Below are 10177 nucleotides of genomic sequence, written 5' to 3' on the forward strand. Positions count from 1 at the left end.
TGCAGCCGCCTTGGTCCGCCGGGCCATGCCTGCGCGGTGCTGGCGGTGATGTCTATTACGCAACCTTTTTCTTGTAGACGTTGTTGGGCCTTCAAGTGCAGAGGTTTGTAGGACAGTATCAAATTTCCCTCAAGTGGATGACCTAAGGTTTGTCAATCCATGGGAGGCGTAGGATGAAGGTGGTCTCTCTCAAACAACCCTGCAACCAAATAACAGAGTCTCTTGTGTCCCCAACACACCAAATACAATGGTAAATTGTAAGATGCACTAGTTCGGCGAAGATATGGTGATACAAGTGCAATATGGATGGTAGATATAGGTTTTTGTAATCTGCAAATATAAAAACAGCAAGGTACACTACTAGGAAAAGGGCTATAGATAGGATTGACACTAATGGTGCACCAGGGAAGTAGTGCGCCACTACTATATACTAATGGCGCACCAGTTGGCGGTGCGCCATTAGTATGGAAGACACTAATGGCGCACCACAAAAAAGGTGCGCCACTAGTGATATTTTTTTTCATTTTTGCATACGTTCTAATGGCGCATCCTACCGAAGTGCGCCATTACTAGTTCTAACTAGTAATGGCGCACTACCACGCGGTGTGCCATTAGTAAGCTTCCCCCTCACTCCACCTGTTTCCCTCCCGGCCCTTCCTTCCTCCCCACTCGACCTAATTCCCAACCGTACGCCGCCGCCGCCGCCCCCTCCGTCCCCTCCGTCCCCTGCCGCCGCCGCCCCGACCCCCGCTGGAATCCACCCCCGCTGCCGACCCCAACCCCTCCGGCGACCGGCCGCACCCGCCCAGGTACCTCTCCTCCTTCCTCCTTCCTCCCTCTCCACCCTTCCTCCCCATTCCCTCCCTCCCTCCCCTTCCGCCGCGCCCTCCGCCTCCCCATTGTCCTAGCACACACGGCGACGACACGAGGCCTCGCGCCCCCGCACCGCCGCAGCCCCGTCGTCTCTGCTCACGCCTCCTCCACCTCCTCCACCACCCCCGCGCTGCCGGCGCCCATGGTTTCCTGCTGGGCGCCCACGGTTTCCTGCTGGGCGATGATGGCAGACGCGGTAGTAGCTTCGTGCTGCTGCTGCCAGCGCGCAGCTGCAGCGGCGGTGTTGGCGACCTTCGACTTGGATTTGGACTTTGCGGTGCTGCCACAAGGCCGTCCGCGGTGCCGCCCTCCGACCGGCTTGGTGGGTTCAGCTGCCGGCGGTTGTGGTGCGTCCGGGAGTACGACGTGCCCTGGACCGGCTTTGGAGTAGTAGTACTGAGTTTCTCCCATGGTTGCCATGGCTAGTAGCTGCTGGCTGTAGTGCGACAGTTGCATCGCCGGCTGCACGGAGGGTGCAAGCAGGGTGGCGCTCGACGGCGGCGGCGGTGAGGAGGGGTTAAAATAATCGCCAAAAAGGCTAGCATTGGTAGTAATGGTGATATAGAGTATAAGGAGGAGGGGGAGAAGATCAAGCAGTCAGCAAAGCATCAAGTGCAGCATGTTAATCTGACTGAAGCTAATTCGCTGCCTACTAACCACGTACGTTCAGTAGTAAGAGTGACACCATTATGAATAAACAGCTTGACTGGATTATGTGCTTAATTCACTGAATTTGGTTGGTGAAGATGAATTAGCAGCTCCCCAATGTAGCTAGAATTGGTATGATTTCTATGGAGAATGACCAATTCAGCTTCTTACCCCTCAAAAAAAATCAGCTTCTTTAAAACTGACAGCAGGTTCCTCCCATGTTTCACTTTTTCTAGTTAGTTTCTTCCAGCTATAGATTAGTTTAAAAAAATGGTCTTAGTAGTGGTAAACAAGCCTTAACAAATTACTAACTGTCCAAAAACAAATTACTAGCATTTTGATGATATTAAGTTTACCTTTTTCTGTGCTAGAGTTGGTGCTTCCACACCATATGGCCTCCCTTATGCGAGGAAGCGAAAATGCAGGGCCCTGCAAGAAAGATGAGTTGTGCCCAAGGGGTGCTCCTAAGAGTGTCGCAGAAGCTTTCACACCACCCATAGCATGCAACGACTGTCCCTACAACCAAGCATGAGTAAAGTCAGGACCTAGGACTAGTAGAATTCTCATAACTCATAACTTCATAAGTGCGTTGTATTCTAACATGCAGCCGTAACCTGCTCACAAATTTATCCCATTTCACTTATTAGATCCCCTGGCAGGAGTGTACGAATGTTGTAACTATCAACAAGCCTTGGGCTTCAATGATAAATTTGAACAAATCAAGCATTTCCAAAAAGAAGCAGGGGAAAGTTACTAATTTGATAGTTTGCAGCATTTGAACAAATCATGTATTACAAAGTGTTCTTGTTTTTCTTCATAGTTTGCAGCATTTTCAGATGTACACTGTTTTCCTATGTCTCAAAATGTTCCTAATTTGATATTTGAAAGTAAGTGTGTGGTTTGAAATTTTGATCTGATTGTGGCATCTAGAATTATGTCAGTTTTGTTTTGAACTAGAATACCAAAGTGTGTTACTCACCTGGGATCTTAACTGTTAAGTTTGTAATATTCCTTATATTGAAATCGAACATGATGGTGCTACTTGATATTTTTGAGACATAGGATATTGCAAGTGGTTTTCCTGAGCTATGCCTTGGTTAGATAATGATATTGCAGGTACCCCGAGAGGCCCTTGAGTTTGCCGGAATGTCGATTAACTTCCGTTCCGGCAAATTCGGGTACTCCATATGTCCTATTTTCAGCAAAGGTAATGCTGAAATTTTCCATGAATTTTAGCATGACTTTGCTAAAAATAGGACATATGGGGTACTTGCGACTAATGCCTGTTATCATGCATGTTTTATGATCTGTTGTAAGAGTACTAATTGGTCTCTTCTGCTGCTTATCAAAGATGGCGGGAAGCAGCCACCGCCGCTCTGCGACACCGCAGTACGAGTTGGATGCTTCCGAGTTCTTCACTATCATACTTGAGACTTCAGTATCATCCATGACGCAGGTATATAAAACGAGAGATTTCCCCTTCATCCATCTCATTATGATATCTGTTGTTTGCTACATCACTCATTGTCCCAAACTGCAGAGGCTGCCTGACAGTTTTATGAACATGCTGATGGGTGAAGATCCGCCAAATAATGTGAAGCTGCGACAGGCCGGCAGCGGGTTTCGCAGGCAGTGGGATGTGGAGTTGGTAATCAAGGAGGGCCACATGTACTTGTCTCGTGGGTGGGAGAAGTTCTACCGTGCCTACGACCTGCGGCTGGGGTACTTCCTTCTCTTCAGGTACGACGACGACGCCACCATGCTCATCGTGAAGGTGTTCAACACGACTATGTGTCGCATGCGCTACGCTACCGATGATGATGCCGGTACGTTCTGCCTCTTCTTATTCCTCTACATTTGGCTTTGTCTCACATCAATTGTTAACGGTCATTGTTGCATTTTGGAAAGGTAATGGGAGCAGCAGCAGCGAGACTGGCTACAGCCAAAGCAGCAGCGACTATGGCTGTAGCGAAAGCAGCAGCGATTCTGGCTGTAGCGAAAGCAACAGCAATTCTGGAAGCAGCATAGACAACAACAAGGATGATCCAGACTGGAGTGCGGGAGAAGAGGAGCAGAGTGGGGATGAGGAGCTGTAGGATGATGATGGGCATCAGGCTGAGGATGACCTAGCGCTGGTGGTGGCTGACCAAGGGCAAGAGATGGTGGTGGCTGACCATGGGCAAGAGATGGAGGTGGCTGAGGATGACCTAGCGATGGTCGTGCCTGAAGATGGACTCGCGATGGTGGTGAAGGAAATATGCCCTAGAGGCAATAATAAAGTTATTATTTATTTCCTTATAATCATGATAAATGTTTATTATTCATGCTAGAATTGTATTTACCGGAAACATAATACATGTGTGAATACATAGACAAACAAAGTGTCACTAGTATGCCTCTACTTGACTAGCTCGTTAATCAAAGATGGTTATGTTTCCTAACCATGAACAATGAGTTGTTATTTGATTAACGAGGTCACATCATTAGTAGAATGATCTGATTGACATGACCCATTCCATTAGCTTAGCACCCGATCGTTTAGTATGTTGCTATTGCTTTCTTCATGACTTATACATGTTCCTATGACTATGAGATTATGCAACTCCCGTTTACCGGAGGAACACTTTGGGTACTACCAAACGTCACAACGTAATTGGGTGATTATAAAGGAGTACTACAGGTGTCTCCAATGGTCGATGTTGGGTTGGCGTATTTCAAGATTAGGATTTGTCACTCCGATTGTCGGAGAGGTATCTCTGGGCCCTCTCGGTAATACACATCACATAAGCCTTGCAAGCATTACAACTAATATGTTAGTTGTGAGATGATGTATTACGGAACGAGTAAAGAGACTTGCCAGTAACGAGATTGAACTAGGTATTGGATACCGACGATCGAATCTCGGGCAAGTAACATACCGATGACAAAGGGAACAACGTATGTTGTTATGCGGTCTGACCGATAAAGATCTTCGTAGAATATGTAGGAGCCAATATGGGCATCCAGGTCCCGCTATTGGTTATTGACCGGAGACGTGTCTCGGTCATGTCTACATTGTTCTCGAACCCGTAGGGTCCGCACGCTTAAGGTTACGATGACAGTTATATTATGAGTTTATGCATTTTGATGTACCGAAGGTTGTTCGGAGTCCCGGATGTGATCACGGACATGACGAGGAGTCTCGAAATGGTTGAGACGTAAAGATTGATATATTGGAAGCCTATATTTGGATATCGGAAGTGTTCCTGGTGAAATCGGGATTTTACCGGAATACCGGGAGGGTTACCGGAACCCCCCGGGAGCTATTTGGGCCATAGTGGGCCTTAGTGGAAAAGAGAAGGGGCTGCCCTAGTTGGGCTGCGCCCCCCCCCTTCCCCTAGTCCTATTAGGACTAGGAGAGGTGGCCGGCCCCCTCCTCCTCTTTTCCCCTCCGAGGAATCCTAGTTGGACTAGGATTGGAGGGGGAATCCTACTCCCAGAGGGAGTAGGACTCTCCTGCGCCTCCCCCCCTTGGCCGGCCAGCCTCCCCTCCTCTCCTCCTTTATATACGGAGGCAGGGGCACCTCTAAACACACAAGATGACACAAGTTGATCCACGTGATCGATTCCTTAGCCGTGTGCGGTGCCCCCTGCCACCATATTCCTCGATAATACCGTAGCGGAGTTTAGGCGAAGCCCTGCTGCTGTAGTTCATCAAGATCGTCACCACGCCGTCGTGCTGACGAAACTCTTCCCCGACACTTTGCTGGATCGGAGTCCGGGGATCGTCATCGAGCTGAACGTGTGCTCGAACTCGGAGGTGCCGTAGTTTCGGTGCTTGATCGGTTGGATCGAGAAGACGTACGACTACTTCCTCTATGTCATGTCATCGCTTCCGCAGTCGGTCTGTGTTGGGTACGTAGACAATACTCTCCCCTCGTTGCTATGCATCACATGATCTTGCGTGTGCGTAGGAAATTTTTTGAAATTACTACGAAACCCAACAGTGGCATCAGAGCCTAGGTTATTGATGTTGATGTTATATGCACGAGTAGAACACAAGTGAGTTGTGGACGATACAAGTCATACTGCCTACCATCATGTCATATTTTGGTTCGGCGGTATTGTTGGACGAGACGACCCAGACCAACCTTACGCGTACGCTTACGCGAGACCGGTTCCCTCGACGTGCTTTGCACAGAGATGGCTTGCGGGCGACTGTCTCTCCAACTTTAGTTGAACCAAGTATGGCTACGCCCGGTCCTTGCGAAGGTTAAAACGGAGTCTATTTGACAAACTATCGTTGTGGTTTTGATGCGTAGGTGAGATTGGTTCTTACTTAAGCCCGTAGCATCCACGTAAAACAAGCAACAACAAAGTAGAGGACGTCTAACTTGTTTTTGCAGGGCATGTTGTGATGTGATATGGTCAAAGCATGATGCTGAATTTCATTGTATGAGATGATCATGTTTTGTAACCGAGTTATCGGCAACTGGCAGGAGCCATATGGTTGTCGCTTTATTGTATGCAATGCAATCGCGATGTAATGCTTTACTTTATTACTAAACGGTAGTGATAGTCGTGGAAGCATAAGATTGGCGAGACGACAACGATGCTACGATGGAGATCAAGGTGTCGCGCCGGTGACGATGGTGATCATGACGGTGCTTCGGAGATGGAGATCACAAGCACAAGATGATGATGACCATATCATATCACTTATATTGATTGCATGTGATGTTTATCTTTTTATGCATCTTATCTTGCTTTGATTGACGGTAGCATTATAAGATGATCTCTCACTAAATTATCAAGAAGTGTTCTCCCTGAGTATGCACCGTTGCCAAAGTTCGTCGTGCCCAGACACCACGTGATGATCGGGTGTGATAAGCTCTACGTCCATCTACAACGGGTGCAAGCCAGTTCTGCACACGCAGAATACTCAGGTTAAACTTGACGAGCCTAGCATATGCAGATATGGCCTCGGAACACGGAGACCGAAAGGTCGAGCGTGAATCATATAGTAGATATGATCAACATAACGATGTTCACCATTGAAAACTACTCCATCTCACGTGATGATCGGTCATGGTTTAGTTGATTTGGATCACATAATCACTTAGAGGATTAGAGGGATGTCTATCTAAGTGGGAGTTCTTAAATAATATGATTAATTGAACTTAAATTTATCATGAACTTAGTACCTGATAGTATCTTGCTTGTTTATGTTGATTGTAGATAGATGGCTCGTGCTGTTGTTCCGTTGAATTTTAATGCGTTCCTTGAGAAAGCAAAGTTGAAAGATGATGGTAGCAATTACACGGACTGGGTCCGTAACTTGAGGATTATCCTCATTGCTGCACAGAAAAATTACGTCCTGGAAGCACCGCTGGGTGCCAGGCCTGCTACTGGAGCAACACCAGATGTTATGAACGTCTGGCAGAGCAAAGCTGATGACTACTCGATAGTTCAGTGTGCCATGCTTTACGGCTTAGAATCGGGACTTCAACGACGTTTTGAACGTCATGGAGCATATGAGATGTTCCAGGAGTTGAAGTTAATATTTCAAGCAAATGCCCGAATTGAGAGATATGAAGTCTCCAATAAGTTCTATAGCTGCAAGATGGAGGAGAACAGTTCTTTCAGTGAGCATATACTCAAAATGTCTGGGTATAATAATCACTTGATTCAATTGGGAGTTAATCTTCCGGATGATTGCGTCATTGACAGAATTCTCCAAACACTGCCACCAAGCTACAAGAGCTTCGTGATGAACTATAATATGCAAGGGATGAACAAGACTATTCCCGAGCTCTTCGCAATGCTGAAAGCTGCGGAGGTAGAAATCAAGAAGGAGCATCAAGTGTTGATGGTTAACAAGACCACTAGTTTCAAGAAAAAGGGCAAAGGGAAGAAAAAGGGGAACTTCAAGAAGAACGGCAAGCAAGTTGCTGCTCAAGAGAAGAAACTCAAGTCTGGACCTAAGCCTGAAACTAAGTGCTTCTACTGCAAGCAGACTGGTCACTGGAAGCGGAACTGCCCCAAGTATTTGGCGGATAAGAAGGATGGCAAGGTGAACAAAGGTATATGTGATATACATGTTATTGATGTGTACCTTACTAGAGCTCGCAGTAGCACCTGGGTATTTGATACTGGTTCTGTTGCTAATATTTGCAACTCGAAACAGGGACTACGGAATAAGCGGGCACTGGCAAAGGACGAGGTGACGATGCGCGTGGGAAATGGTTCCAAAGTCGATGTGATCGCAGTCGGCACGCTACCTCTACATCTACCTTCGGGATTAATATTAGACCTAAATAATTGTTATTTGGTGCCAGCGTTGAGCATGAACATTATATCTGGATCTTGTTTAATGCGAAACGGTTATTCATTTAAATCAGAGAATAATGGTTGTTCTATTTATATGAGTAATATCTTTTATGGTCATGCACCCTTGAAGAGTGGTCTATTCTTATTGAATCTCGATAGTAGTAATACACATATTCATAATATTGAAGCCAAAAGATGCAGAGTTGATAATGAAAGTGCAACTTATTTGTGGCACTGTCGTTTAGGTCATATCGGTATAAAGCGCATGAAGAAACTCCATGCTGATGGACTTTTGGAACCACTTGATTATGAATCACTTGGTACTTGCGAACCGTGCCTCATGGGCAAGATGACTAAAACACCGTTCTCCGGTTCTATGAAGAGAGCAACAGATTTGTTTGTAATCATACATACCGATGTATGTGGCCCGATGAATATTGAGGCTCGTGGCGGATATCGTTATTTTCTCACCTTCACAGATGATTTAAGCAGATATGGGTATATCTACTTAATGAAACATAAGTCTGAAACATTTGAAAAGTTCAAAGAATTTCAGAGTGAAGTTGAAAATCATCGTAACAAGAAAATAAAGTTTCTACGATCTGATCGTGGAGGAGAATGTTTGAGTTACGAGTTTAGTGTACATTTGAAAAACTGTGGAATAGTTTCGCAACTCACGCCACCCGGAACACCACAGCGTAATGGTGTGTCCGAACGTCGTAATCGTACTTTACTAGATATGGTGCGATCTATGATGTCTCTTACTGATTTACCGCTATCTTTTTGGGGATATGCTTTAGAGACGGCCGCATTCACGTTAAATAGGGCACCATCAAAATCCGTTGAGACGACGCCTTATGAACTGTGGTTTGGCAAGAAACCAAAGTTGTCGTTTCTTAAAGTTTGGGGCTGCGGTGCTTATGTGAAAAAGCTTCAACCTGATAAGCTCGAACCCAAATCGGAGAAATGTGTCTTCATAGGATACCCAAAGGAAACTGTTGGGTACACCTTCTATCACAGATCCGAAGGCAAGACATTCGTTGCTAAGAATGGATCATTTCTAGAGAAGGAGTTTCTCTCGAAAGAAGTGAGTGGGAGGAAAGTAGAACTTGACGAGGTAATTGTACCCGCTCCCTTACTGGAAAGTAGTTCATCACAGAAAACTGTTTCAGTGACACCTACACCAGTTAGTGAGGAAGCCAATGATAATGATCATGAAACTTCAGATCAAGATATTGCTGAACCTCGTAGATCAACCAGAGTAAGATCCGCACCAGAGTGGTACGGTAATCCTGTTCTGGAGGTCATGCTACTAGATCATGATGAACCTACGAACTATGAAGAAGCGATGGTGAGCCCAGATTCCGCAAAGTGGCTTGAAGCCATGAAATCTGAGATGGGATCCATGTATGAGAACAAAGTATGGACTTTGGTTGACTTGCCCGATGATCGGCAAGCAATTGAGAATAAATGGATCTTTAAGAAGAAGATTGACGTTGATGGTAATGTTACTGTCTACAAAGCTCGACTTGTCGCAAAAGGTTTTCAGCAAGTTCAAGGGATTGACTACGATGAGACCTTCTCACCCGTAGCGATGCTTAAGTCCGTCCGAATCATGTTAGCAATTACCGCATTTTATGATTATGAAATTTGGCAAATGGATGTCAAAACTGCATTCCTGAATGGATTTCTGGAAGAAGAGTTGTATATGATGCAACCAGAAGGTTTTGTCGATCCAAAGGGAGCTAACAAAGTGTGCAAGCTCCAGCGATCCATTTATGGACTGGTGCAAGCCTCTCGGAGTTGGAATAAACGTTTTGATAGTGTGATCAAAGCATTTGGTTTTATACAGACTTTCGGAGAAGCCTGTATTTACAAGAAAGTGAGTGGGAGCTCTGTAGCATTTCTGATATTATATGTGGATGACATATTACTGATTGGAAATGATATAGAATTTCTGGATAGCATAAAGGGATACTTGAATAAAAGTTTTTCAATGAAAGACCTCGGTGAAGCTGCTTACATATTAGGCATTAAGATCTATAGAGATAGATCAAAACGCTTAATTGGACTTTCACAAAGCACATACCTTGACAAAATTTTGAAGAAGTTCAAAATGGATCAAGCAAAGAAAGGGTTCTTGCCTGTGTTACAAGGTGTGAAATTGAGTAAGACTCAATGCCCGACCAATGCAGAAGATAGAGAAAATATGAAAGATGTTCCCTATGCATCAGCCATAGGCTCTATCATGTATGCAATGCTGTGTACCAGACCTGATGTGTGCCTTGCTATAAGTTTAGCAGGGAGGTACCAAAGTAATCCAGGAGTGGATCACTGGACAACGGTC

Source organism: Triticum dicoccoides, chromosome 4B (assembly GCF_002162155.2).
Source record: "Triticum dicoccoides isolate Atlit2015 ecotype Zavitan chromosome 4B, WEW_v2.0, whole genome shotgun sequence".
NCBI lineage: Eukaryota > Viridiplantae > Streptophyta > Magnoliopsida > Poales > Poaceae > Triticum > Triticum dicoccoides.